This window comes from Pelodiscus sinensis, chromosome 4 (assembly GCF_049634645.1).
Source record: "Pelodiscus sinensis isolate JC-2024 chromosome 4, ASM4963464v1, whole genome shotgun sequence".
Classification (NCBI taxonomy): Eukaryota; Metazoa; Chordata; order Testudines; family Trionychidae; genus Pelodiscus; species Pelodiscus sinensis.
This window is the reverse complement of record NC_134714.1, coordinates 28,546,055-28,573,042: the sequence shown is the minus strand read 5'-3', so window position 1 is coordinate 28,573,042 and position 26,988 is coordinate 28,546,055.

Below are 26,988 nucleotides of genomic sequence, written 5' to 3'. Positions count from 1 at the left end.
GCCATTTGTCTGCTGATCCACACATGTTTTGACCACTGGCTGCTACTTATCAGCCACACAAACTGCTGCCCATTGGCATAGTCAACAGCCCTTGAGCTTCCGTGACAAGCACTGCATGCCTACATGGAGGCCATTGGAAAACAATGGCAGGCATTCTCATGCCTATGCCAATTTGAGTAAATGATGCTGTTTTATTTTGTCAATACTGCAAATACAGTTACTAATATTATTCTTCCAAGAAGGACATGAAAGCAATAAAAACATTTGCCATTGCAACACTGTATTTAGGGATAGAACACACTGGTTTCTGGCTCATCACTACCACATTTGTGGAGTAATAGAATTTTTAGACCAGCCAAAAGCCACCTCTGAAGTCAAGCTTCAAACGATGGGAAGTGTTAACAATAACAATACTTTGCACTTTTAAGAACATCACTCTCAGGATCTCAAGGCAATTTACAAACCCAAAGAAGACTAAGATTCATAATACCTCCTGTGCAACAGATATTATTATGGGCCTTTTACAGAGGGCCAACAAGAGGTATAAAGATGTTAGTGACTGGCAACAGACCCCAGATCCCATGGCACTCGTTAAATTCAAGACCATCCTTTCTTCCCCTAATGAACATTTAAAATTCAATGTATATTTTCCTGTTTAGCTCAATCATTTAAAGAGTTGAAAGATGTAACCCACTCATAGTATAACCAGTGCAATCCAGAAAGACAGGAAAACATTTTTGGCTAAAATTTAATCTCACGGTCTTTCTTTTTTTTAAATTCGTTTGCAACATTTATGCTTTGTTCATAATAAAAATATCAGTTTTATATGAACACAGAACTCTATGAGGGCAGGTTTTGGGTGAGTGCAGATTTATACAATGAAACCAAAGAGGGCTTTCCCCAAACAAAGACTGATCATATGGCCAACAGCTGTGACTGAGGAGTATCCTTATATACTCTGAAAAAATAACAGTCACCTTTGCTGGCAATCCCATTTCAGAATAAACTAGCTGATAGCATAGGAAACAAAGAAATAAGGTAATTTTTCTATAGGAATGTAAAAGGATGAGAAATTTTGTAGAACAATGTTGATAATAAAAGAAAAAAATCTAAATTAGAAAAAAAGCTATTAAAATAATTCACACTTTGGGCCTGAAGGTTAAATTTTTACATACACAAAGAGCAGTCTAAGATGACTTAAATATTATATTAAGGAGATATAACAAGCGGCATCACACTTTGAAAACCTCTACCCCTTTAAACAGACTTACTGAAAATTGTAATGCACATAAAACAAAGCTATCTATGTTTCATATTTACATGAAACATCATATATTTTTCTACAAATGCTCTGTACCCATTCTGAATCTGAGAAGTCAATGTATGCTGCCAAAGACATTTTGGTAAACCTGCTGCATAGTTCCTTTATTAATTTCCCTCTGTTTTTCACTTGTGACCCACAGATAAAAGCAACAACTCACTAAGCTGCTTCATTCACACTGGGATAAAGAGCAAGATTTGAAATGACAAACCAGAGCAAAAATGAGCTGTCAAAAAAAAAAAAAAAAAACAGTCTAGACACGGTTCTTTTGGGAAAAAAAAAACCCTTTTTTGAAAGAACCCTGTAAACTTCATTTTTTCAGGAATAAGGGTTCTTTCAAAAAAGGGTTTGTTTTTTTTAAAGAACTGCATCTAGACTGCTTTTTTTTCAAAAAAACTTTTTTAAAAAAGCGATTGGATGCGATTATGCAAATGAAGTGTGAGATTTGTAAATCAGCACTTTATTTGCATTTTTGATTTCCTTCATTTACATTTCCTACTGGCCCGGGCTGTACATGGAGTTCCTCATTCCTCCTCTGAAATGTACAAGACACCCAGTAGGGGCTCTTGTACATTTCAAAGGAGGAATGCAGAAATGCCTATTGACTAGTCAACTAGTGGATGGAAATTCCATCAGCTAGTCGACTAGTCAATGAATCACATTTTAACATCCTTAATCTGCAGAGGATAGGACTGAACCATAGCTCATGCTTTCACTTCTAGAGGTCCTTGGTGCAATCCCAGTGTCAGTCAAGATGGGGGCAAGCACTAAGTAAGAATTCCTGCTGTTTGGAGCAGCTAATTCAGCTTGGCTGTGTCTACATTGGCACCCCTTTCCGGAAAAGGGATGCTAAAGTAGACTTCGGAATTGCAAATTCCATGGGGGATTTAAATATCCCCCGTGGCATTTGCATTTACATGGCTGCCGCTTTTTTCCGGCTTGGGGATAAACCGGAGAAAAGCGCCAGTCTAGACGTGATTCTCCGGAAAATAAGCCCTTTTCTGGATGATCTCTTATTCCTACTTTCAAGTTCCTATCTCCTTTCAAGTAGGAATAAGAGATCCTCCGGGAAAGGGCTTATTTTCTGGAGAATCATATCTAGACTGGCGCTTTTCTCCGGCTTATCCCCAAGCCGGAAAAAAGCAGCAGACATATAAATGCAAATGCCGTGGGGGATATTTAAATCCCCCACGGAATTTGCAATTCCGAAGTCTACATTAGCATCCCTTTTCTGGAAAGGGGTGCCAATGTAGACACAGCCCTTGTGTGTTCACCAAACTAAAAAGGAAGCGTGAAGTAAGAGGAGCTGCTCTGTGACCACGGCATGCCCCTCCTTCATTTGTGGGAATCAAAGCATTATGGGTGAACTGTGGATTCCTATTGGCTAGAAGAACCTGGGAACAGTCTGAGATGGTACATTGTTGCAAGTAAATTCTAATACTTAGTCTGGATAAGGACCTAGGAAAAAGAACAGTGTGAGGGTTGATTTGGGGCAGATGGGACATTCTTTGGAACTTGGGTGAATTGTTTCTTACTGTGTGAGTTCTCATTTATGTTTAGTGAAAGTGGAGTATTTTGTGCACATCATCCAAACATGTGCTTTGTAAGTGTTCAGTATGCAATATTGTCCATCAAATTTTCTGGACTGGGAATCTCCAGAAAAAGGGAACCAAGTGTGGGGCTGTACTAAGAACAGAGTAATAACCCCATATCTGTGTGTGACTAGATGACAATTCGGGTCCATAGCAAGTTTTGAGAGTGTATGTAGCCTGCTGGGTGAAACATTGGCCTGGGAGTCACAGGTTTAAGTCTTGGCTCTGCTTGAGTCAGATCAGAGTTCTTCATCCCAGATCATTCTGAATCCAGAGAAGCAGGGACTTAAAATCAGGGTCTTCTAGACCAGCACTCTCGCCACCAGTCTCTGAAGCCTGGGAGTCTTGCTCTCTCTTGCTCAAAAAAAAAAAAAAAAAAAATCAACGAAGACTTTGTCAAAACTGAAACATCTTAAATTCAACAAAAGACATGTTTTGACAAAATCTAATTTAGCTGAAAATGTTCTGACCCACTTTAGTGTGGATTTACATCACAGGCATTGTGCACTATATACTGTATCTGTTCAGAGCTTAACAGTGATTGGTTCCAATACTTGGGTCCCTTATTTTCTAAAACTGGGAGATAAGCTTTGTAAGATCCAGCTAAACAGTAGGCTTTGGTTCAGGCCCATCTTTAATTAAACTATACGTTGCAGTGCATATAACCATCTGCTCATCATATTGGCCCATGCATTTGATGGCAAGGGTATCTGCCTGGGACTGAGAGGGAGAAAAAAAAAGAAGAGTTTCTACTTCAGTTCTTGTTTTGCTCTGAACATTTGTGAGCCAGTGGGATGTAAGCCGTGGATTTAAAATGCTATTCACACTCCTTCCAACACTGCAGCATTCCCCAAACATGTGTCCCTATAGAGTTGTAAGGGCAGCCACATGCCCTCTCCTAAACTCCAAAATACATTTTTAACAAAGTTATAGCAAGCTTTTAACCCTGAATAAGCCTGGTAAACTAGGCTCCCCAAAGTCCTGGATAACTGTCACTGTTGACTGATGGATCAAGCTATCCTCCCACAGAAGCAACAAGCCAAGCCAAGCCCAACAAGATGCCCAAATGTGCTGCTCCTCACCACTGTCCAGTCTCCAGACAAACATACACTGAGGTGAGGAGGCTCATCTAAGTGTTGTGAGTAGGAGAAGCTGAGAGAACTCGGCTTTTGAAAAGTGTATGAGAGAGGGGGAAGGCACAAAGCTTCCTCCCCAGGTAGGCTGGTTGTTATTAGGGTTGCCAGACAGTTTCACAAAAAATACCGAACATGGTGGGAAAAAAATTGGTTGAGTTAAAAAAAAACCCACACAAAAAACCCACACTGCACCTTTAAATCCCAGCACACACACACACACACACACACACACACACACACACCCTGCCGCCACCAGACAAAGCAGGGGAAGAATATCCCAAGCAGCCTTTTGTTTGAGAAAAACAGAAAATACCAGACATTTTACATGTCCAGTACTTTCTGTTTTTTTTACCGGACAGAAGCCACAAATATCGGACTGTCTAGGCCAGGGTTTCCTAACCTATGGGTCGGGACTTAAATATGAGTCGCCATTACATTTCAAAAGGGTCGCCAAGTGTCTCTCGAGGTGGCTCTGCTCCCCCCCCCCCTGTTTTTTAATTGCCTTGGGTCACCAAGTCTTCCTGAATTGTCAAAATGGGTCCCTATCCGGAAAAGGTTGGGAACCGCTGGTCTAGGCCAACACTGGACACCTGGCAAACCTGTTATTTGAAAATCAGAACCTCCCTTCTGAAACCGCTTTAAATCCAGGTCTGGGTAGGAAAGTTCTGAGTCAAGCACTTGTGGTTTCAGTTCAGGGTGGTGTGCAAAATGGAAATGCACTGTTCCATATAGTTCCATTTAAGAACAGGGCCAAAGTATTAAGATTTCTGCCATCTTGAGGCCATGAGAGCAGCTTATAGGATTTCACTGCTGTGAAATGCAACCTCTTGGCACTGCATCTGTCTGACACTCCCATGGGCTGTGGCGAGTCAGTTTGGGCCAAAGAGATCCCACCCCAAATCTCCACCTGAAAATAATATTTTTCAAGGTTTGAAAACTTTCCTGCCATTTCTCCCACCTCACTTTCCATTCTTTGTACTGCAGCTACCATAGTTGTCTACACAATGACATCCCTTCTACTAATTGTCAGTTCTACACTCTTAAATCTGATTCTTTTCAGCATTTTTCTTTGGGCTGAAAGTTAAAATCATTCATAGCAGTTAAAAATGATCCACATTTTCCTTTTTAAAGTCTGACTGTACTCTAATTTCCTCTTACTCAGGGAAATGGTTTGCAGTAATACCAGAATACTTAGATAGGAACAATTTCAGGGTGTCAAAATTTGGCCCTTTCTTCACATTGAATAGTATCTGAAGCCAATAGGAACAGATGCAACACAGCATAAGTGAGAGTGTCAGATTCTAGAGTAAGCAAGTATTTTCACAGCTTTGGAAAAACTATTTTGGATAGTTTTTGTAGCTGGTGTGATTTAAGTTCAATTATTGGTGATTGGGGATGGTTTTACTTTCAAGTGAGTAGGAGATGGAGAACCTACTTTTGAGGATTGGTGGAAAAAACAAGGGAGGAGAAATCATAAGAAAAAAAATCTGACTTTAGATCAGAGAGAACATGCCAGCTACTGTTCTGTGCATGGTTTCAAATTGCTTTCTACAGACAGTTGTGGATGAATTTTGTACCTGTGAAGGTGAGGAATTAACAGTGCTGGCTAGATCCAGACACCATAGAGTGAGAAGCTGCTGCAATCCCTTCTCCGTGCTCCCTCCAGCATAACCTTGTCAATACAGTTTGGTCAAGATCTGCTATTCTATTATTGAGCATCTCTTCAGCAGATGCAGGAATAATCATGCTGTATAATGCCACGCTCTCTAAAATGGATAAATGTTCCCTAGGGAACAGGCCTATCAGATACCATGTCATTTTTAACATAGGCCCTGATTCAGCAGAACCCACAGTCATCTGTTAAAGTGCTTCCCTGACCTAGGGCCTTAATTAGGTTTTGAACCAACAGGTGAATCCTGACCCTATTGAAGTCAATGGCAAAACTTCTGACCAGTGTGGCATCTTTGTATTTCTGAAGCACGTGCATAAGTGAATTAATCCTCATTCAGAGGGGTAGCCGTGTTAGTCTGAATCTGCAAAAGCGACGAGGAGTCCTGTGGCACCTGACGACATGCATCTGACGAAGTGGGTCTTTGCCCACAAAAGCTTATGCTCCTACGCTTCAGTTAGTCTATAGGTGCCACAGGACTCCTCGTCGCTTTAATCCTCATTGTATACCTCTGAAATGAGGATTTTCCCCATTTTATAGACTGGGAAAATTAGGCACAGAAAAGTTAAGACTTTTCCAGGTTGTATCATTAATCACTGGCAGAGAAGAAGCAGAACACAGATCTCCCAAACCATAGTCTGTGTCCTATTTCCATGTTTATTCCATCTTCTCACAATTTGCTGTATTGGAAGAGAGATTTTTAAATCTATTAGACATACCCACCAGATAAATTGTTTTCATTAAAGGATTGTGGAATTTTGTAATATATTATGCATCAGTTGATATTTATAGTTCTAACATTTTGGTTTTGACACTATTACCACTATCTTATTTTACTGCCCATTATATGAGATCTGAAAAAGCTTATTTACAAGGACTTGCCTTGAATATATTACCTTAATTCATTATCTGTTTGCAACCACAATAGATAGTAATTTTCAATGCCTACTAAATTCAGAAGAGGACAAAACTACAATTAATTCACTGACATCAGGAAAATGCACCCAATATTTAGATAAGAAAACACCCTTTTTTTTTTGGAGTTTCTAATCTGCATTATATTCAATACTCATTTTTATTTTATCTTTGAAAATTCTCGGCTGATCAAATTGTTGCATTTTTTTTCTAAATGGTAGTGAGTAGAGATTTCTGACAGTTGTATATTAAATACAGGTGGTTCTGTGAACGCTATTTCTGTCTGATACACTACATTAACCATAACCTGCAATTTCTTCCAAAAGAACTGGAATGAATTAAATTGTTTAATAAAACCTTACTTACCTGGATAAACTCATTTCTAGTTTTCATTTAGGTTCCCCTAATGCATCTGTCCAGATTGTTATTTGTAGCATAAAAACCTAGAAGTGTTTACTTAGAAAACCAAACACAGAGCTTTAATCCTGGTAACTGTCCAGGATTTTTTTTAAACATTTCCTTACTATAGCATGAACTGTTACATATTTCATTTAACATGAAAATGATAACTTCATTCCCACTCCAAATCTAAATTAAAGACTCGTTCACTTAGCTTACCACACTATATAATTTACATTTCATTGCACTTTTTTTGAATTTGCATTAAAAGTATTAAGTTTCAGGCACTAAAGTACTTCCGAGGAAGCTTTCTGGTTATTTCTGTTATTCATTTTATTAAAATACCATGGAACAGAACAAAACATTGTATTATGGAGCAGTACACTACTAATGTTATCTCCCACTGAAGAAAGTATGCTTATTAATATAAAAACAATTTGTATAAAAAAGCATTTTACATTTCATTATTTTGACAAAAAAATCTTCACTCTCAAATGGCAAATATGTAGGCTTGAAAGCTTGTGTTAAAACCATCATGTTACATGGCAGGAGAAAGCACATTAGGGATTGAAGATGACTATTGTATCATGTTTTAGGGTTAAAACAAACCATAAAATTCTTTATAATTTAAAGAGTTTCAGAGGCAAAATGGAGCCTTGCAATTCCAAATGTAGCATCATTTATATCCATAAACAGATTACATTTTTAAAGATCTCTCACTACCACTGACCAGAGGAGCAATGTCATTATTAGAAAACACACACACTAGTTACCTTATAATCAAATTTTCACTGCTCTTTCTGACAGGTTTTTAAGTTACTTAAGGGATCTATTTATATGTGGAAGCAACAACATCATGCAGTAAATCCAACCACAACTCAGTCACATATTTTATTAAGTTTAAGTTCAGTGAAAGTGCAGAGTAAACTAGGGCCCTATGTCTCTCAGTTACATCTGATTTGCGGTTGCTATAAAAAGGCCCACATGCCGCTCTTTCAGATGTGTTTTGGATTGAAAATAGGATTAATGTGCTAAAGTGTGATTAGAATGGTTAAACACGATTAATTGGAACAGACTTGTATTGCCAAGGGAGCGCCGCTGTTGCTGGCCGGTCTCCAGTTTACCAAGTGAACAAAGCAGGCCAACTGTCCAAGTTTTTCCATGTCTTTGCTTATGTGCCTTTTCCTTTGCATTTTCTCATAGCCAGCTTGTCTCAGAGCAGATTAAATACAGCTGAGAATGTTGGTCTAGGTCTGCAGCAAGAGATCCTGAGGGAATAAGCAGGAACCTCAGGCCCAGACTTGGCTTCTCCAGTGCTGGTTGAAAACTGCCATGCACCTAGGGCAAGGGTCCAGGTGGATCGACTAGGGAGTGGGAGTAATTTGGGGTTTTTTAAATGATCTATTAAACCCCTGAACTTTAATCAAGCTGCTACTATACTGACAGCTATGATTTACTTGCAAATAGCTGTAGCGGGTAAAAGGGGCAAGGACTACGGAGTATGAGCACTTGTTGTGCGTTTTATAGAAGATCAAGCATACACACAGGCACACACATATAACAAACAAATTAACTCTGATTTGTTTTTATTGCAGGCAAATGTGTATGCATCTGTGACACAGAAAATCTGTTTTTGTTATTAAATATTTGACCGGACCCAGAGCAAAACCTGCCCTCTCGCTTCTAACCCACCCTCCTTCTGCCTCAACCTCCACTTCCCCACCTTTTCACAAAGACGACAGATTAAGGATTTAAAGCTTAGGTAACCTCAAAGCTTTAAACTGGTCCTGCCTGAAGAAGTCAGAATGGTTTAGTGTATTGTTTTGAAAACAAATACCTTAGTGGTTTGTTGTACGGAGAAATTAACGTTTGCACAAATTAAACTCAATAGTACAGACCTTTAGGCACAATTCAAATCACAATGGAACTGCATGTCCCTACAACAAAGTTTTGTCTACACTGCACTTTCATTGGTAAAACTTTTGTTGGTCTGGAGTGGGGGGGGGGACCCACTCCTGACCAATAAAAGTTTTACTGACACAAAGCATTGGTGTGGACAGCACTTTGTCAGCAGGAGACCCTTGCCTGCTGACAAAGTTACCACCCCTGGTCAGGGGGAAAGGGTTATTTAGTCATCAGAAGAGCTCTCTCTTGCCAACAAAGGGTGGCTATGCGGTGCAGCTATCGCTGGACAATTGTGCCGCTGTAAAACAAAACTCCCACACGGGTACTGTTGTCCCTTTGGCCCGAGCAAGGCCAACATTAGGGCCAACATTTGAGGCCTTGCAGGACTGTTTCCACTGGGAGAAGAAATTGATGGTCAAATCAGGTATATTCCTTGGTGACATTTTAATTCTTTACAAAGAAAGCAGACAAGTCAGACAAACAGCAGCAGGTAGTTCCCCTGATCACAAACCTACCCTTCAAGCCTCAAGTCAGTTTCTTGCCCCAAGAAACTGGGTCTCTGCTCCCTGTCAGAGCCATGCTCACAACTCCCTTTTTCACATTTACTGTGTATATTCTCTCTGGTATTCTACCTTTCACACTCATGGCTTGCCAGAGCAAACCCCAGACCCCTACATTTGTAATCATTTACTCCTCAGTTCACATAACTAAGCTTATCTGTCCTTGTCCTATCACCCTCTGTATTGTGATGTAGCTTCTATTACAGCTATCACAACATAAAGGGACAATTAATGTTCCTACCATTTAGCCTCAAAGAAGGATGCATAGCACGGCCATTGGCTTTAACCTGCTCAATGGCAGCTATTAACCACATACAGCATAACTATTAAGTAACAACTGCATGAACCTATTATTGGTCCCTGTGATGGGGCATCTGCTCCGCTCTGGCCCTTTAAGGGGTTAAAACCCAGCCCTGGGGTGAGGGCTGGAGCCATGGAGCAAGCAGCTGCAGCAGATAGCTGCCAATAAGGGCCCAGCTGTGGGCTTTATAAATGAGGGCTCCAGGAGGGAGAGAGACACTCTTGCTCAGACTGAGGAAAAGGAGGGGCCTAGTTGTTAAGGAAGCTAGTGGCTTCCTGATTTAGAGCAGTGCTGGGGAAAGTCAGGCAGGGCTGAGGAAGTTCTGGTCAGGCAAGCTCCCAGGCTGCAGGGCCTGAAGCAAGTCCTCAGGGTACTAGGGCTGCAGGGAGGCAGCCAATATAGGTAAAAGCAGCAGTCCACACCCCTTTGCCATTGCTGAGTGGCCATTTCAGACTGCAGTTTGCCCCTGTGGCAGGGGCTAGATGAAGATTGGCAATGGGTTACTGAGGCAAGGGTGCGATTGGGGGTCTCCAGGGGTCACCCAGCTAATAGGGTGCCATAGTCTGTGAGAGACGTGGGCCCTCGTCCAGAGTGGTGAAGAATACCAGTAAGGGTGGGTGAGACACCAGCCAGAAGGGGGTGCTCTAGCACCAAAAGGCTAATTCCCTGAGTGACCAGCAGGAGATGCTCTTGGTAGTGAGGCCCGCCCTGTTACTCATGAACATTAAGACAACAGCAGTGAACACTGGGCCTTCTTACTGCTCGTGAATGAGAAGTAGATGAATAAAACAGAAAGGGAGGTATAATGGCACCTAACTTATCTGCAAATAGCCTACAAAACTCCCACTGAAATCAAATTTGTTGTGTCAGCACTGCAGAATCAAGTCATTAATGAATATCTGGGATTAGAAATATATACTTGCTGCTTTCGGCAGTCTAGAGAGATCATGAGCCTAATTCTGCTCTCAGTTAAATCTGTGTATTGACCACATAAAGGTGAATAACTATTTAATAGAGTACAGTTTATAGCAACCTCTCTATTTTCATGTAGAATCCCTCTCAAGTAAGAAAACAGAAGTAGAGATGCCTATAATTAAGGTTGCCTAAAATTTTCCATTATATTGTTTTGCTGGTAAGTGTTAATGACAGTTATCAAGCAGGTCTTTGATTTATAGGCACAGACTCCATTGCTGGAGCACGTTTGGGAAAAAATAGGGGGTACTCAGCATCCACCAATAAGCTCCTCCCTTCTCTCCCAGTACCTCCTACCCACCATGATCAGCTGTTCAGTGGTGTGCAAGAGGCACTGGGGGTGAGAGGAGAAGGAGGACAGAAGAGCAGGCTATACTCACCTTCATAGTCTCTCTGAGCCCACAGGTGCTGGAACCTGCTTGTGGGGGGCTGCAGTAGCCCTGGTTTGAAGGGTTTCCATTATGCCCAGGGTTTACAGTTTGATTCAACATTGACTATTTCAATGGGGGTACATCTCTACACTGTGGGGCTGTGTCTACATTGGCACCCTTTTCCGGAAATGCTTAAAACGGAACAGCACGTCTACATTGGCAGGATGCTTTTCCGGAAAAGCACTTTTTCCGGAAAAGCGTCCGTGCCAACGTAGACGCGCTTTTCCGCAAAAAAGTCCTGATCGTCATTTTCGCGATCGGGGCTTTTTTGTGGAAAAGACTACTGGGCTGTCTACACTGGCCCTTTTCCGGAACAGTTTTTCCGGAAAAGGACTTTTGCCCAAATGGGAGCAGCATAGTTTTTCCGGAAAAACAATGACTATTTTACATTAGATCATCATTGCTTTTCCGGAAAAGCAAGCGGCCAGTGTAGACAGCTTTCAAGTTATTCCGGAAAAGCGGCTGCTTTTCCAGAATAAGTGGCCCAGTGTAGACACAGCCTGGCGCTATTTTGGGATACTTTGGTATCCCAAAATAGCTATTCCACGACTTGACAGTGTGTCTGTTATTTCAAAATATCATTTGAAATAACTACCATGCTATTCTGATGTCCCTGTAAACCTTGTTCCACAAAGATTAAGGGACATTTTGGAATAGTGGTTTATTTTGAAACTTGGTGCTGTGTAAACAGCGCCAAATTATGAAATAAACTATTTTGAAACTGACTTGAAATATGCTACACAATTTGTATAGTTCAAATTGCATAGCTTATTTCAAGCTAAGGGTGCAGTATAGACACACCCTAGGAAACCTATTTAGATCATTTCTCCCACATCCGCTTGAACCACTGGACTAACAATTATAAGCAAGGCACCACTTCTGCCATCTCCTCCCGCTCCAGCATTTCATGCAAAAAAAAAAAACCCTTGTGAATCCTGGAGTCCAGCTGTTTTAGGTGCAGATTCCAAGGCTAGAAGGGTCCACTGTGATCATCTAGTCTGGCCCCCTGTGTAATACATTCCCTATAGACCTTTCCCCCTAGAATTTTTTCTTAAAGCAGATTTTTTGGAAATACTGGCAATTTTAAAATCAAGACTCTATGTGATGCAAATTCTTCCATCGACCCTGGTTTAATTACTATCACCATTAAAAACTTACACCTTATTTCTAGTCTGAATTTGTCTGGCTTCAACTTCCAGGCATTAGATGGTGTTATACCTCTGTTGGCTAGACTGAAAGCTCATTATCAAATATTTGGTCCCCGTGTACGTAATTATAGATTGTAATCAAATCATCCCTTATCCTCTTTGTTAAGCTAAATAGGTTGAGCTCCTTGAGTCTATCACTATACAACAAACTTGCTAAGCTTTTAATCAGCCTCATAGCTTTGCTCTGAATCCTCTCCAATTTATCAATATCTTTCTTACATTAAGAGGATACCGTATTCCAGCATAAGTTTCATCAGTGCCAAATACAGAGATAAAATAACATTTCTACTTCTATTCAAGACTGCCTTGCTTATGAATCCCAGGATCACAAAAGACCTTTTGGCCACAGTTGAGGCAGGCAAAATACGGCCCACAGGCTTGATTCAGCCTGCCAAACATTCAGATCTGGCCTGCCACAATCTTGTGGGTTGCAGATGTCCCGTGGCCCAGCTATAGGGGTCAGCATGTGTATCTTTGTGCATCACACCCCTTCGGTGGAGAGGGGTCTGCATGCTACCACCACCTTGACCACAATTCTTGCAGAAACCAGCCATTGGGAGCAGTCGAGGTTGTGCTTGCAGGCTCAGGCAGCTTGCAGAATGAACCCCTGTCTCCCCATGGCATGCACCATACAAAAATGTACACTGGTCTTGGCAGCTGGCCGCTTTGAGCAGCGTGTGTGGACACAGTAAGTAAGGAACCTACCCGAGGCTCCCGCTGGGCTAGTGGAGCCACTTGGGGTGGGGTGCTAGGTGCAGGCTGTGGCTGGGAGGTGCTTACCCTAACTCTCTGCCCCAAGTCAACCCCTCCTGTCCTGGGTTTCAACCCAAACCCCTGCACCCTCTTCTGAACTCCTGTCCCAAGTCACAACCCAAATCCTCTGCATCCTCTCCTGCACTCTAATTCCTGATCACAATTCCCTCCCAGACCCTGCACCCCCATTCTACACCTCTCCCCCGGTCAAAATCCACTCCTGCCACCAAGCCCCCTCCCAGAATGTGCACCCCAACCCCTTACCCAGATCACAACCCTCTCCTTCACCCAAATTCCCTCTCACACCCTACACCATCTGTGTCCCAGACCCAGCTCCCCCTCCATTAATATCACAGAAAAGTGTGGCCCTTGACCACATACTAAATTTATGGTGTGGCCTCCTCCTCAAAAATTATTGCCCACCCGTGGGCCTCACCACCACACTGAGAGTTCATGTACATTATTCATGAATCATTATTCATGGTTATCTACCACAAGGCACATATCTTATTCAGAGTCACTGCTTCCCTGGATAGAGTCCTTAAGAAGTGATGATTTTTATGTTTTTGCCAGGTCACTGTTAAAAATGCTAAATAGCATAGAGCCAAGAACCAATCCCTGTGGGAACCCATGGAAAACACATCTGCTCTATGACAATTCTCCTTTTATAATTACATTTTGAGACCAATCAGTCAGCCAATTTTTAATGCATTTATTGTCTGCAATATTAATTTTATATTGTTGTAGGGTGTTTTTTTTTAATCAAAATGTCAAATAATACCAAGTCAAAGGACTTAACAGCCTCTAAGTATGTGACATCAACACTATTATCTTTATCAACCAAATTTATAATCCCATCAAAACAAGGATTTCCCAACTGTGGATTAAAAAAAGAGCTAAGTACCACCCTCCAGCCCAGATTTAGATTCCCTAGCTCACTGAGGGTGCGTCTACACAGCACCCTAACCTTGAAATAAGATATGCAATTTGCGTTATACAAATTGCATATCTTATTTTTGAATCTATTTCAAAATAGCTGATATTGAAATTTGGCACGTCAACACAGGATCACAAAATAGCATGCCTGTTGTTTCAAAATATTTTTTGAAATAATAGGTGGCTTGTGTTGACATGGGGTAGCTACTGTGGGATACCTCCGGACATACTTCTCTTAACAACATATCCTATTTGCTAGCTTAGGTTGCTCCTTGCCTAACACGCTGAATTTTATGGATCTCATTCTTGGGCACAGATCTTGATGCCTTCATTTTATGGGGAGACTAAGCACCTAACCCCAGATTTTGTGGATTCATATGATTTCAGTGTGCCTAAAAGTTAGGTGTTACAATGGCAAGTGCTGTAAATCTCTTTGTGGATCTATTCCAAACTTCTTATGGGTAAGAATTAAATAAACTCAGCAGTTACTGATCAGAAAAAATTATTGTGAGAGGTCAGTACATTTACAGGGGTCTTCCCTAAATCTGCTGAGGTCAGTGGCAAAAATTGCAGTTAACTTTCAGTGATGCAAGATCAAGCCCAAAATGTTTGAATGAACAGGCCTATTGTGCTGATGAATATATGCCCATCCCTGAATAAATGTGAATTTATACATATTTATTGAAAGTAATGACTGTCTGGTCTTGTATTATTGGTGCCCTTCTCTCCTTCATTAACACTTAGAAGTAATGCGTGTAATACCAAGTTTCATTTTCACTTTGCATCTGGTTTTCCAATAAATTGAATTTTCTGTGATGTCACCCAGCTAAATATGTGGATCTAGTTCTGTACCTTTTGCCAAGGTTGGTAGCATTTCTAAGTTAATATGTTAACATTTGGGCCAGATATACTGGAGAAAGCCATTAACACCACTGGTTGCTGTAATACAGGTGCCCAGAGCTTTTTCAAATAAGATTTAGGAGTCTAACGGTAACCTTTGCGTGAGATAATGTTCACTAAATTGTCCTTCTCTAGAGCTCCAAAAAACCTCCAACTCCTAAGCAATAAGAGACCCAAATTCTCCAAGGTTTTTCAGCTAGGGTTAACCTCCCCATCCTTCAAGACGCGAAAAGGAACAAAAGGAATGAATTTAATTAATTATAAAATTTCACGATAAAGAGACATAATAAATCATCATTTCATTTTTGCAATACAACATGGCTATTTTAACTACTCAGTTGAGTATACAGATTTTAAACAAACAAAGCCTTGTAACAAGAAAATACAAGAACTGAGAATAACACAATATAAATGGCTCTTTCCATTACTACATTTAAAGAAAAAATGGTGAATGATATTAGCTGAGCCAATTTAACTAAAATAGTTTGACTAAAATCAAACAACAAAGTATACAATTCAAACAAAAGAAATTATTTTTCCTTCACAATTTCCTCTTTCTATAAATTTAACACTGCTCACGGGCCCCTAATAACAGCATCACTAACCTGCTGCAAAAATGCTTCAGAATTAAGGAAAACAGCTTGTTTCTGCTCTTGGGAGCAGCTTCTCCAGCTCCCATCTCACCCAGGGCACAGCTGCTCTGACTGCTTGTCTGACCCTAGCAAGAGGGAACTCATTGGAATATACCCAATGCTACCACACCCAAAATCCAGAAGCTTATGGCTGTGGAGGGCTAAATCTGCCTAACAACAATAATCAAGGCTATGTCTAGAATACATCCCTCTTTCGAAAGAGGGGTGTAAATTAGACATATAGAAATTGCAAATGAAACCAGGATTTGAATTTCCCATGCTCCCTTTGGATAATCGCTTCACGGCGTTTTTTCAAAAAATGCTATTTCGAAAGTGAAACCGCGGTCTAGATGAGATTCTTTCAAAAAGAAAAGCCTTTTTTGAAAGATCCTGTAAACCTCATTTTTTGAGGAGTACAGGATCTTTTGAAAAAGGCTTTTCCTTTAGAAAGAACCGCAGTTTCACTTTCAAAATAGCGTTTTTTCGAAAAAACACTGTGAGGCGATTATGCAAATGAAGCATGGGAAATTCAAATCCCGGCTTCATTTGCAATTTCGATATGTCTAATTTAAATCTCTTGCCCTGGATCAACTTGGAGTTACATGGATTGATACTAAGTGTTAATGAAGGGAGAGAAGGGCACCAATAATACAACACCGGACAGTCATTACTTTAAATATATATGTATAAACTGACATTTAGTCAGAGATGGACATACATACATGGGAGTTTGAAAGCCTCTGGTAAGACAATGTAGTTTTCATAGTGGCTGACCTCAGTTCTCCAAAGATGAGAGGGAACGTGCAAACAGGTGACATCAGAAACTTGTTTCCATTGGGTGATTTTGATAGGATAAAGTGCATACTAAAATATGGGCTACAGACAGAGCTGCCGTGGTGTGGTTGCAAACTTTTTGTGTTGCACTGGCATGTTGTGAACTAGCAGGGGTAGAGAGTTAGGCATGCCAAGAACATGGTACCATCTTAATGATATTAACAAATCATGTGAAAAGAGTATATTTGCATGCATAAGTCTTTCATTGCATGCACTAAAAACATGGAATAACTTTTCAAAAGTGCTAAAGTGCTTATGTAACCCATGTGTCTAATAGAAAGACATCTCTTTGGCTGTGTCTAGACTATACTTCTTTGTCAACAGAGAGATGTAGATTAGGCATGTCGAAATTGCTAATGAGGCAGGGATTTAAATATCTCGCACTTCATTAGCATAAACATGGCCACTGCTTTTTTTCTAAACGGACCTTTTTCGAAAAAAAGGCAATCTAGACGTGGATCTGTAGAAAATTAACCCATTTTTCAAAGATCCTGTATTCATCAAAAAATGAGGTTTACAGGATCTTTCAAAAAAGGGTTTATTTTCAACAGATCCGCATCTAGACTGCCGTTTTTTCCCGAAAAAGTTCTGTTTTGAAAAAAAGCGGCAGCCATGTTTATGCTAATGAAGCGAGGGATATTTAAATCCCTGCCTCATTAGCAATTTTGATGTGCCTAATTTACATCTCTCTGTTGACAGAGAGGTGTAGTCTAGACGTACCCTTTGAGACCAAGTCAGGGGTAGGAGTGAGTTGTGTCTTAGGCTATGTCTAGTAGACTACATCCCTCTTTCGAAAGTCTCCCAATCAAACACAATTGGCACTCAGCAGGCTCCCTGCCTGCCCTTGGCCCCAAGCCATTTTGAGGAGCAGCCAGCACAGCCCCCACACTCCACCCCTGGGCCACAGTAGCTTGTTGACCCCTTCTAAGAGCAATGTGTAGAGCCCTGCACAGATACAAATGTCTGCTCATGAATAGACATGGTATCCTGAGCCATAGCGGCTCTGCTCCCAGGAGATGCTGCAGCCAAAGGAGAAGAATGTAGTGCCACCGCTCCCAGCAGTCAGTGCCTCACACTGACAACTCTTGGCCGTGCAGCTGTGTTCTCCCAGCCCTATCCCCAGCCCTGTCTCCTGTCCAGAGCCGTACTCTCCAGGGTCATTGCAAGAAACTAAATGAATTCTTTTTTCAGTCTTCACGGCTGAGGTTATTGGGGAGATTCCCAAACCTGAGCTATTCTTTTTAGGTGACAAATCTGAGGAATTGTCCCAGATTGAGGTGTCATTAGAGGAGGTTTTGGAGCAAATCGATAAACTTAATGGTAACGAGTCACTGGGACCAGATAGCATTCACCCAAGAGTTCTGAAAGAACTCAAATAGGAAATTGCAGAACTATTAACTGTGGTTTGTAACCTTTCCTTTAAGTCAGCTTCTGTACCTAATGACTGAAATATAGCTAACGTGGCACCAATATTTAAAAAGGGCTCTAGAGTTGATCTTGGCAATTACAGACTGGTAAGTCTAATGTCAGTACTGGGCAAATTAGTTGAAACTGTAGTAAGAATAAAATTGTCAGACACATCCTCCTGCATCCCAGCCCGGAGCCTCCTCCCAGAACCAGCACCCATATCTCCTCCAGTACCCAGTGAAAGTGAGAGGACGGGGGAGAGCAAGAGAAGGAATGATGGAGTGGGCAGGGCGGAGCTTTGGGGAAGAGGAAGGGCCTTGGGGAAGGGACAGGATATATCTTGGGTTGCCCTTAAATATTGAAAGTGATCTTGGGCATTAAAAGGTCATGGAATGCTGCTTTACACAGTTCTCAACATCCACCTACTTTGGACATTTTAGGCTTTATTTTCCTTTCACTTATATCCATATAGATGAGGAGTAACACCACTGAAATCACTGCATTTGCAAGGGAGTAAAACTACATATGTGGGAATAGAAACCAATAAATCTGCAGCCAGAGATGGGCTACAACCCAGCCCATCTCAACAAAAAGCACAGGGAACCCACCCAACATTTCTGGATCCCCTTCCTTTATTCTTAATACAAATTTAAAATGCCATTTGCTGGAGCTAGAGCAAAGTAGATCTATTGGCAAGGCACAAAAGAAAAGACTAATGTTTACATATTTACTGAGCTTAACACAGGAAAGGTTTACTAGTATTTAAACTACCAGCAAACCCTGCCAGGGGAAAAGCTTATAAACCATTTGGCATAAAGAGGATAATTCAGGCCAGGAATAATCCATGACCAATGGAGGTGGAGATTCATAGCCAAAGAAAGGACTGTACACAGTGGCCAATCCTAATAAGTAGGGCTCCAGGTCTGTCACTGAGGTTGCGCAAGTCCCAGATTCCATTAATTTCTGCAACCTCCATGGCTTTTTCAGCGGCTAGTATGGCTGACCCCAGGGCCTCCCAAGCAGCTGCTCAGATGGCTCTAGGCAGGTACATCAGCCAGCTGCTTAAATGGCTCTATAGTCAGTTTGTTTCGGCCCCAGCTGGAGTGGCCCCAGGGCCAGTTATGCCAGCCACTCTTTGGGTGGCCCTGGGCAGCAGGCATGGGGGACCACCCATGTGTGGCAGGTATAATAGGCCAAGTCAGGTTCAGCATCCCCTAGTGCAGCCACTGCTGCTGGCCCCTGGTTGTGGGTTTGGCTAGGGACATTTTTATCAGGCCCAATGCAGGTTCTTGGGTGGGTGAGTAGACAGTATGTGCTGCTCAGCTTCCTGGGTTCACTAGTAATCCCCCTTGACTCCAGGGAGACTTCTGATGAACTCAGGAAAGTTGAGTAGCACATACCACCTGCTCAGCTACCTCACAACCTGCATGGGTATATCAAAAGCTCAGGTTCTTCTTCCAGCCAGGAGTCCCTTCAAGCAGGTTTTGGGGGGTTAGGCCTCCAGCTAATCCAGGCTTCCATGGCCATAGCTGGGCAGGGGGTCTCAAGGCTCCTATTGCCATGGAGGGAGCTCAAGTCTCCAGCCATGGGTGAAGGAGCAAGAGGTCTTTGGGCTTGGGCCATGGGGGCGGGGGAAGGGCAGGCAGAGGTGGAGGCTAACCTCTCAGAAGTGGGGCTCCATCCTCCGCCCATGGAACCACCCAAACAGCAACTGCTGCTAATGGCCCCTGGCAGCCATGCCAGGAGCAGGCAGAGCAGCCCACATAAGCAGCCTCTGGCAGCTGATGCCAATGGCTCCCTTAAGGTGTCCCCCAGAGCATGTGCCCCAGCAGTGGTTCCCTGGGATGCTCCCCGGCAGCACCCCCACAAGATTTAATCAAGGGTATTTATAGTGTAAGTCAGGGGGAGGTCACAGTTGTGAATTTTTGTTTATTGCCGGTTACCTGTCCCTGACATACTATCAATACCACTGACTAAATCATAGCCTTATGAAGAAGTTGCCAGTTCTGCCTAGATAAACAGATACAGACAACTTTGCATGTTCAGCATTACCTAATCTCACATATATTTACTGTAGGAAACAACTGAATATTGCAGAAAAGTTATCTTGGGGTATGTCTACACTACCCCGCTAGTGCAAACTAGCGGGGTAATGTATGCATACCGAACGTGCAAATGAAGCCCGGGATTTGAATTTCCCGGGCTTTATTTGCATAAGCCGGCCGGCGCCATTTTTAAATGCCGGTTTGTTCGAACCCCGTGCCGCACGGCTACACGCGGCACGGGCTAGATAGTTCGGACTAGCAAGCTATTCCGAACTATCTGTACGCCTCATGGAACATAAACTATCTGTACGCCTCGTAGAAAGGAACATAAACACTATCAAATCAAGTGTAAAAATGTAATAAGAAAAGCAAAAAAAAAAAGATTTTGAGGAACAGCTAGCCAAAATCTCAAAAAGAAATAACAAAATGTTTTTTAAGTACATTAAAAGCAGGAAGCCTGCTAAAAAACCTGTGGGTCCCCTAGATGATTGAGCTATAAAAGGAGCAATCAAGGACGATAAAGCCATTATGGAGAAACTAAATGATTTCTTTGCTTCAGTCTTCACAGCTGAGGATGTTGGGGAGATTCCCAAATTTGCACCATCCTTTGTGGGTGATGAATCTGAGGAACTGTCCCGGATTGAAGTGTCATTAGAGGAGGTTTTGGAGCAAATAGAAAAACTTAATGTTAACAAATCTCCGGGACTGGATGGCATTCATCCAAGGGTTCTAAAAGAACTCAAATGGGAAATTGCTGAGCTATTATCTGTGTTTTGTAACCTATCCCTTAAATTGGCTTCCAAACCTAATGACTGGAAGGTAGCCAACGTGACACCAATATTTAAAAAGGGCTCTAGAGGCAATCCTGGCAATTACAGACCGGTAAGTCTAACTTCAGTACCGAGCAAATTAGTCGAAACAATAGTAAGGAATAAAATTGTGAAGCATGTAGAAGAACATAATTTGTTGGACAAAAGTCAACATGGTTTCTGTAAAGGGAAATCCTATCTTACTAATTGATTAGAGTTCTTTGAAGGAGTTAAGAAACATGCAGAAAAGGGGGATCCAGTAGATATAGTATACTTAGATTTTCAGAAAGCCTTTGACAAGGTACCTCACGAAAGGCTCTTGTGTAAATTACATGGCCATGGAATAAGAGGGAAGGTCCTTTCTTGGGTTGAGAACTGGTTAAAAGACAGGAAACAAAGGGTAGGAATAAATGGTAAATTTTCAGAATGGAGAGGGGTAACTAGTGGTGTCCCCCAAGGGTCAGTCCTGGGACCAATACTTTTCAACGTATTCATAAATGATTTGGAGAAAGGGGTAAGCAGTGAGGTGGTAAAGTTTGCAGATGATACCAAACTGTTTAGGATAGTCAAGACAGAAGCAGACTGTGAGGGACTCCAAGAAGATCTCACCAAACTGAATGATTGTGCAACAAAATGGCAAATGAAATTTAATGTGGATAACTGTAAAGTAATGCACATCAGGAAAAATAACCCCAACTATACGTACAGTATGATGGGGGCTAATTTGGCTACGACAAATCAGGAAAGAGATCTTGGAGACAGTTCTCTGAAAACTTCCACACAGCGTGCAGCGGCGGTCAAAAAGGCAAATAGGATGCTAGGAATTATTAAGAAAAGGATAGAAAATAAGACCCAGAATATCTTACTGCCCCTGTATAAAACTATGGTATGCCCACATCTTGAATACTGTGTACAGATGTGGTCTCCTCACCTCAAAAAATATATTTTTGCCTTGGAAAGGGTTCAGAAAAGGGCAACTAAAATGATTAGGGGTTTGGAACGGGTCTCATATGAGGAGAGGTTAAAGCGACTGGGACTTTTCAGTTTAGAAAAGAGGAGACTGAGGGGGGATATGATAGAGGTATTTAAAATCACGAGTGGTATGGAGAGGGCGGATAAAGAAAAGTTATTTATTAGTTCCCTAAATAGAAGAACTAGAGGACACCAAATGAAATTAATGGGGTCAGGTTTAAAACTAATAAAAGAAGGGTCTTCTTCACACAGCGTGTAGTCAACCTGTGGAACTCCTTGCCAGAGGAGGCTGTGAAGGCTAGGACTATAATAGAGTTTAAAGAGAAGCTAGATAATTTCATGGAGGTTAGGTCCATAAAAGGCTATTAGCCAGGGGATAAAATGGTGTCCTTGGCCTCTGTTTGTCAGAGGCTGGAGAGGGATGGCAGGAGACAAATCACTTGATCATTGTCTTCGGTCCACCCTCTCTGGGGCACCTGGTGCTGGCCACTGTCAGCAGACAGGCTACTGGGCTAGATGGACCTTTGGTCTGACTCAGTACAGCCGTTCTTATGTTCTTATGTTCATTATATTCTGGGACTATCTCCTCTGGATTTCTGATCAGGACTGGAACAATTAAAGGAGAGACTGATCCCCGGAGAAGCTGTCTCAGATCGGATCTTAAATTGAGCACAATGCATGTTGAGAGAGGAATCTGGGAAGTTTAGCTGCTGCTGTTCAAATACTTTTTCAGAGGAAAATTCTCTTCTGTGTGCATTTGGTTTTTGCATGAATACCAAACCTGTTGAGTGTGTCATTTCAACATGTGCGCTATTGAAAATCTGAGCCACGGCAAAAGTTATCCATAATTATATGTCATGGATAGGAAGAACTGCAGATATGGATGCATTTGCTTTGGTAACTATTTTTTTTTTCAAATCCAAAACCCTTCCGGGAATGTCAAAAACCTATATAGTGTCCACAAAGAATAGATTTTGTATCTGTCTCTCCAGTTTAACCAAAGGATGGGTAAATGGTTAGGTACCGTCTTGGCTTGAAAGCACAACTTATTCCATTAAGCTTTAGACAAGAAACTTACTTCTTGTTTCAGACAGAAAAATCCCTTTAAGCACTCTGTTGTTCTTCTAAAGCCTCTCCTGTTTGGCCGAACCACACCCTTTTGGGAGAAGGGGTGTGTAGAGGCAATTTGCCATTCCCATTACGAATGTGGAAAACATTCAGAGCTGGGAAGCTGCACTTTTGGGAGGGTAGTGGAACTGTGGCTGATTGAGTGGTGCACTAGGTTGGCTGCTGTCATCCCTTCAGATGCATCATTTCTTCCAAAGGTTAAAGAGACACAGTGCAGAGTAAGAGCAGAAACAGGTCCTTATACCAAGGATTAAACGTAATTTTCAGGCTCTCAGCAGCTTTTTTTACTTCTTTATCTTTTCTACTGGACACTGCAAGATTGGGTGTAGATTTATGGGAATTCTTTCCATGTTCACAACTTACAAGTATTAATAACCAGTCCAAGTTGGAAAATAATATACCATTCCTAGCTCTATTAAATACAGAAAATCTGGGTTTGGTTAAAATAAGATTCCCTCTAGCAATGCCCAATATACAGTAAATATTATATAAAAAAGATCTCATCTTATCTAAGGAACAGTAACATTAAGGTTTGTGCCTGAGGCTCAGCAAACTTCAAACTTAAGACATAAAGAGTGAAGGGACGCAGGCACTCATTGGAAAGTAATTACTTGTAAACCGAGTAGCCACTTTCAAGCAGTTTTTATCTAAGAATGCCTGAATGCAAAAGCAATCTTATGTAGCATGTGCACAAGCACACATGGTTGCACAGAATTTACTCAGATGATGACTTTGTTTCCATATGATAGCCATCGGTATGAATGAAAAAATATTTCTGATATCACTCCCCAAAAGCTGTGCTGAATCTTTGGTACCCAAGCAGACCCACTGATGAGGGTGGGAGGAGAGGGGCAAATGGGGCAATTGCCCAGGGACCCAGCAATATAAAATGGCCTGGGAGACCTGGTTTCTTGGCTGAAAGATACTTTTGATATATCCTATGCAGGTTCCAGGGTGAGGGGGTGGGAGCTTGTGACACCGGCAGAGGGAAGGAGCAGGGGGCCCAGAATTGCTGTCAGTGGGCTTGTCTGTGAGCTCTTGCACTGGTTGCCAATGTGATTTTAAAACCACTTGCCTAGTTATTTAGGGTGGAACCATGAATCTCTTATTCTGGTAAAATTCCCATGGCAGCCAATGGAAGTCTTCTGACTGAGTTAGCACTTCAGGATTTGGGCTCTAATCCAATGGTATGGGAACATTGTTAAGAGGCGGGGAACTGAAATCTGGCCCCTTCACTCCTGTCCACTCCCCCTCCTCCCAGCTAAGGCTAGGAGCAAAGCCCTAGCGCACACAGGGCCAGCAGCCAGGACCTCGAGTCTGGGCCTAGCAGCAGAGTCCCTTGGTGTGGTAGGGTGGCAGCAGAGCCCCCTTGCTCTTGGTGCCAGCAACCAGGACCTTGGGTGCCAGGTCAGGAGCCCCAGGGTACTACCACACCCCCTGCCATCTAATTCCTGCACCTAATTTCCAGTGACTTCAATGGATCTGGGTCCTGGCACTACTATTAAAGTAGAAATTGGTTCAGTGTGTTATGGCATTGCTGTACTTTACAGTATTAAATTAACCAAACATTTAAGTACAAAGACTCTCTTCATAGGTAACTCAATGAATGTTTAGGTTTATAAGTCCCTCAGACCAGGATCTCCTCAACTCACTTAATATGTAGCCCATCAAACCAGAATCTACCAAAATAGACACCAATCCCCTTTTTACATTGCCTCTGCAATAGGCATTTGAATGCTTGGTTTTAGGCTGTGGCAGATATCAGAGGAAACAAGTTCCTACATCTATTTACTAAGCACAGATTAACTTGAAATCTAGTAAAGAAAAGAAAAAGAAAAAGAAGAAAAAAAGTCCCAGGTACTGTAAATTCCTAAGTCCCCCTATCAGTTTCTGTGGTTTTACAATAATATTTTCCTATTAAAAAAATACTTCTCTCTTCCCTGTTACTGTGTGAAAGACTCCCTCAAACATACAGCATGGTCTCTGTGGGACACTCAGGGAGAGGTGGTCTAGCTGGTAGCCAGGTCAAAGACCATAGATAAAAAGCTGCCTTATGTGGAAATTCTATCTTTGAAATATAAGAAACATATGCTCGGAAAACAAGATATGTACAGTGCTAACCTGTAAAATACCAGGGTGCCTGATGGCTGCACTTTTAAAAAAGGGGCTCATGCAAAGTCTTGGAAATGAGGGTGATGCATTTTCTCTCCAGCATGCTGACACAAGACTTTAAGAAAGACCCTACCAGGTAAGAAACTGAGAGTGTTATTTAAACAATAGATGAACCAGTTCCTTTCTTAGCTTTTTTCCTTTCCCCAAAAAAAGCCTTCCATTGAATCCAACGAAAGCTTTGCCTTTTTAAGAATTGAATAAAGATTTGGCTGCTTGGCTTTTCACAACAGGCCATTTCCCACAGCTACCAAGGGGATGTAGCAGATTCTCCATCACCTCAAGTCTTTAAATCAAGATCTTTCCCCTGAAAAAATCCACTCAGTGTGTAGCAGCAGTTAAAAAAGTAAACAGTGTTAAGAAAGGGAGAGAGAATAAGATGAAGAATATCTTAATGTCTGTATATATATTCATGGTATGCCCACATCTTGAATACCTCATACAGAAGTGGTCACCTCATCCCAAAAAAGGTATCTTGGCTTCAAAGAAAGTTCAGAAAAGGGCAACAAAAATAATTAGGGCAATGGAATGGCTGGCAGAGGAGGAGAGATTAATAAGACTGGGGGTTTTCAGCTTGGAAAAGAGATGACTAAGGGGAGATATGATTGAGGTCTATACAATCATAACTGGTATGGAAAAAGTGAATAAGGAAACGTTATTTACTTATTCCCACAGTCTAAGAACTAGGGGATCACCATATGAAATCAATAGGGGCAGGTTTAAAACAAACAAGAAGAAGTTTGTCTTCACTTAGCCCACAGTCAACCTGTGGAACTCCTTGCCAGAGGATATTGTGAAATCCAATGCTATAACAGGGCTAAAATAAAAAAGAATTAGATAAATTCATGGAAGACAGGTCCATCACTCTCTAAGGGTATGTCTACACTAGCTGCACGGCACGGGGTTCGAACTAGCCGGCATTTAAAAATGGCGCCGGCCGGCTTCATGCAAATGAAGCCCGGGAAATTCAAATCCCGGGCTTCATTTGCAACTGCGGATGACTACATTACCCCCGCTAGTTCGAACTAGCGGGGTAGTGTAGACATACCCTATTAGACAGGATGGGCAGGGATGATGTCCCTACGATCTGTTTGTTGGTGACTGGGAATGGGTGAGAGGGAATAGATCACTTGACTATTGCCTATTCTGTTCAATCCCTCTGGGGCACCTGGGATTGGCCACCATTGGAAAACAGGCTACTAGGCTAGATGGGCCTTTGGTCTGAGCTAATATGGCCATACTTATGTTCTTATGATAAACTTTAGTTCAACGGCAAGTTATCTGGTTTGATGAGGTGTAATTGGGTGAAGTTCCATAGCCTGTTTTACACAGGTGAGCAGACTAGATGTCTTTAATCTAGAATCAGATTATGGTCCAGTGAATAAGGCACTCAGGAGAAATGGGCTTTATTTCAGGCCTACAGTCCAATTCCCAGCTCACTGCCAGTGGTCTGCTGGGTGATTTGAGCAAGGTACCTGGCCTGCAAAGTAAGGAAATTGGTATTTTGCTGAGCACTGAGATCTGCAGATGAGAAAAGCTAAAATTATAATGGTGCTTTCAGGCCTTAACATCCATGAATACATTAATTATAAATATAAGTTTTTCTGTACTTGTGACATATGGGGGAAATTAATAGAATTAGCTCACTTGAATTTACATTCCTCTCTCATCATGCACTGGTGTACTGTAGGTTTATAGGTCTGATATACATGATTGGAATGTTTGTATAGAAGGGTACAGCTTGCTCAGGAAGGATAGACAGGGAAAAAAGGGAGGAGGTGTTGCCTTATATATTAAAAATGAACACACTTGGAATGGCCATTTTTGCACAAAAACTTGAGAAGCATCTACACCTCAAATGCGCTTTTGCGCAAGTAAATCAGCAGTAAAATGGCAGAACAGAGGTTTTTTGCCGGTGTAGGTAAATCTCCTTCTTCGAGGCATAACTCCCTTTTGCACTACAGCTATTGAACAAAAAGGCAAGTGTGGACACT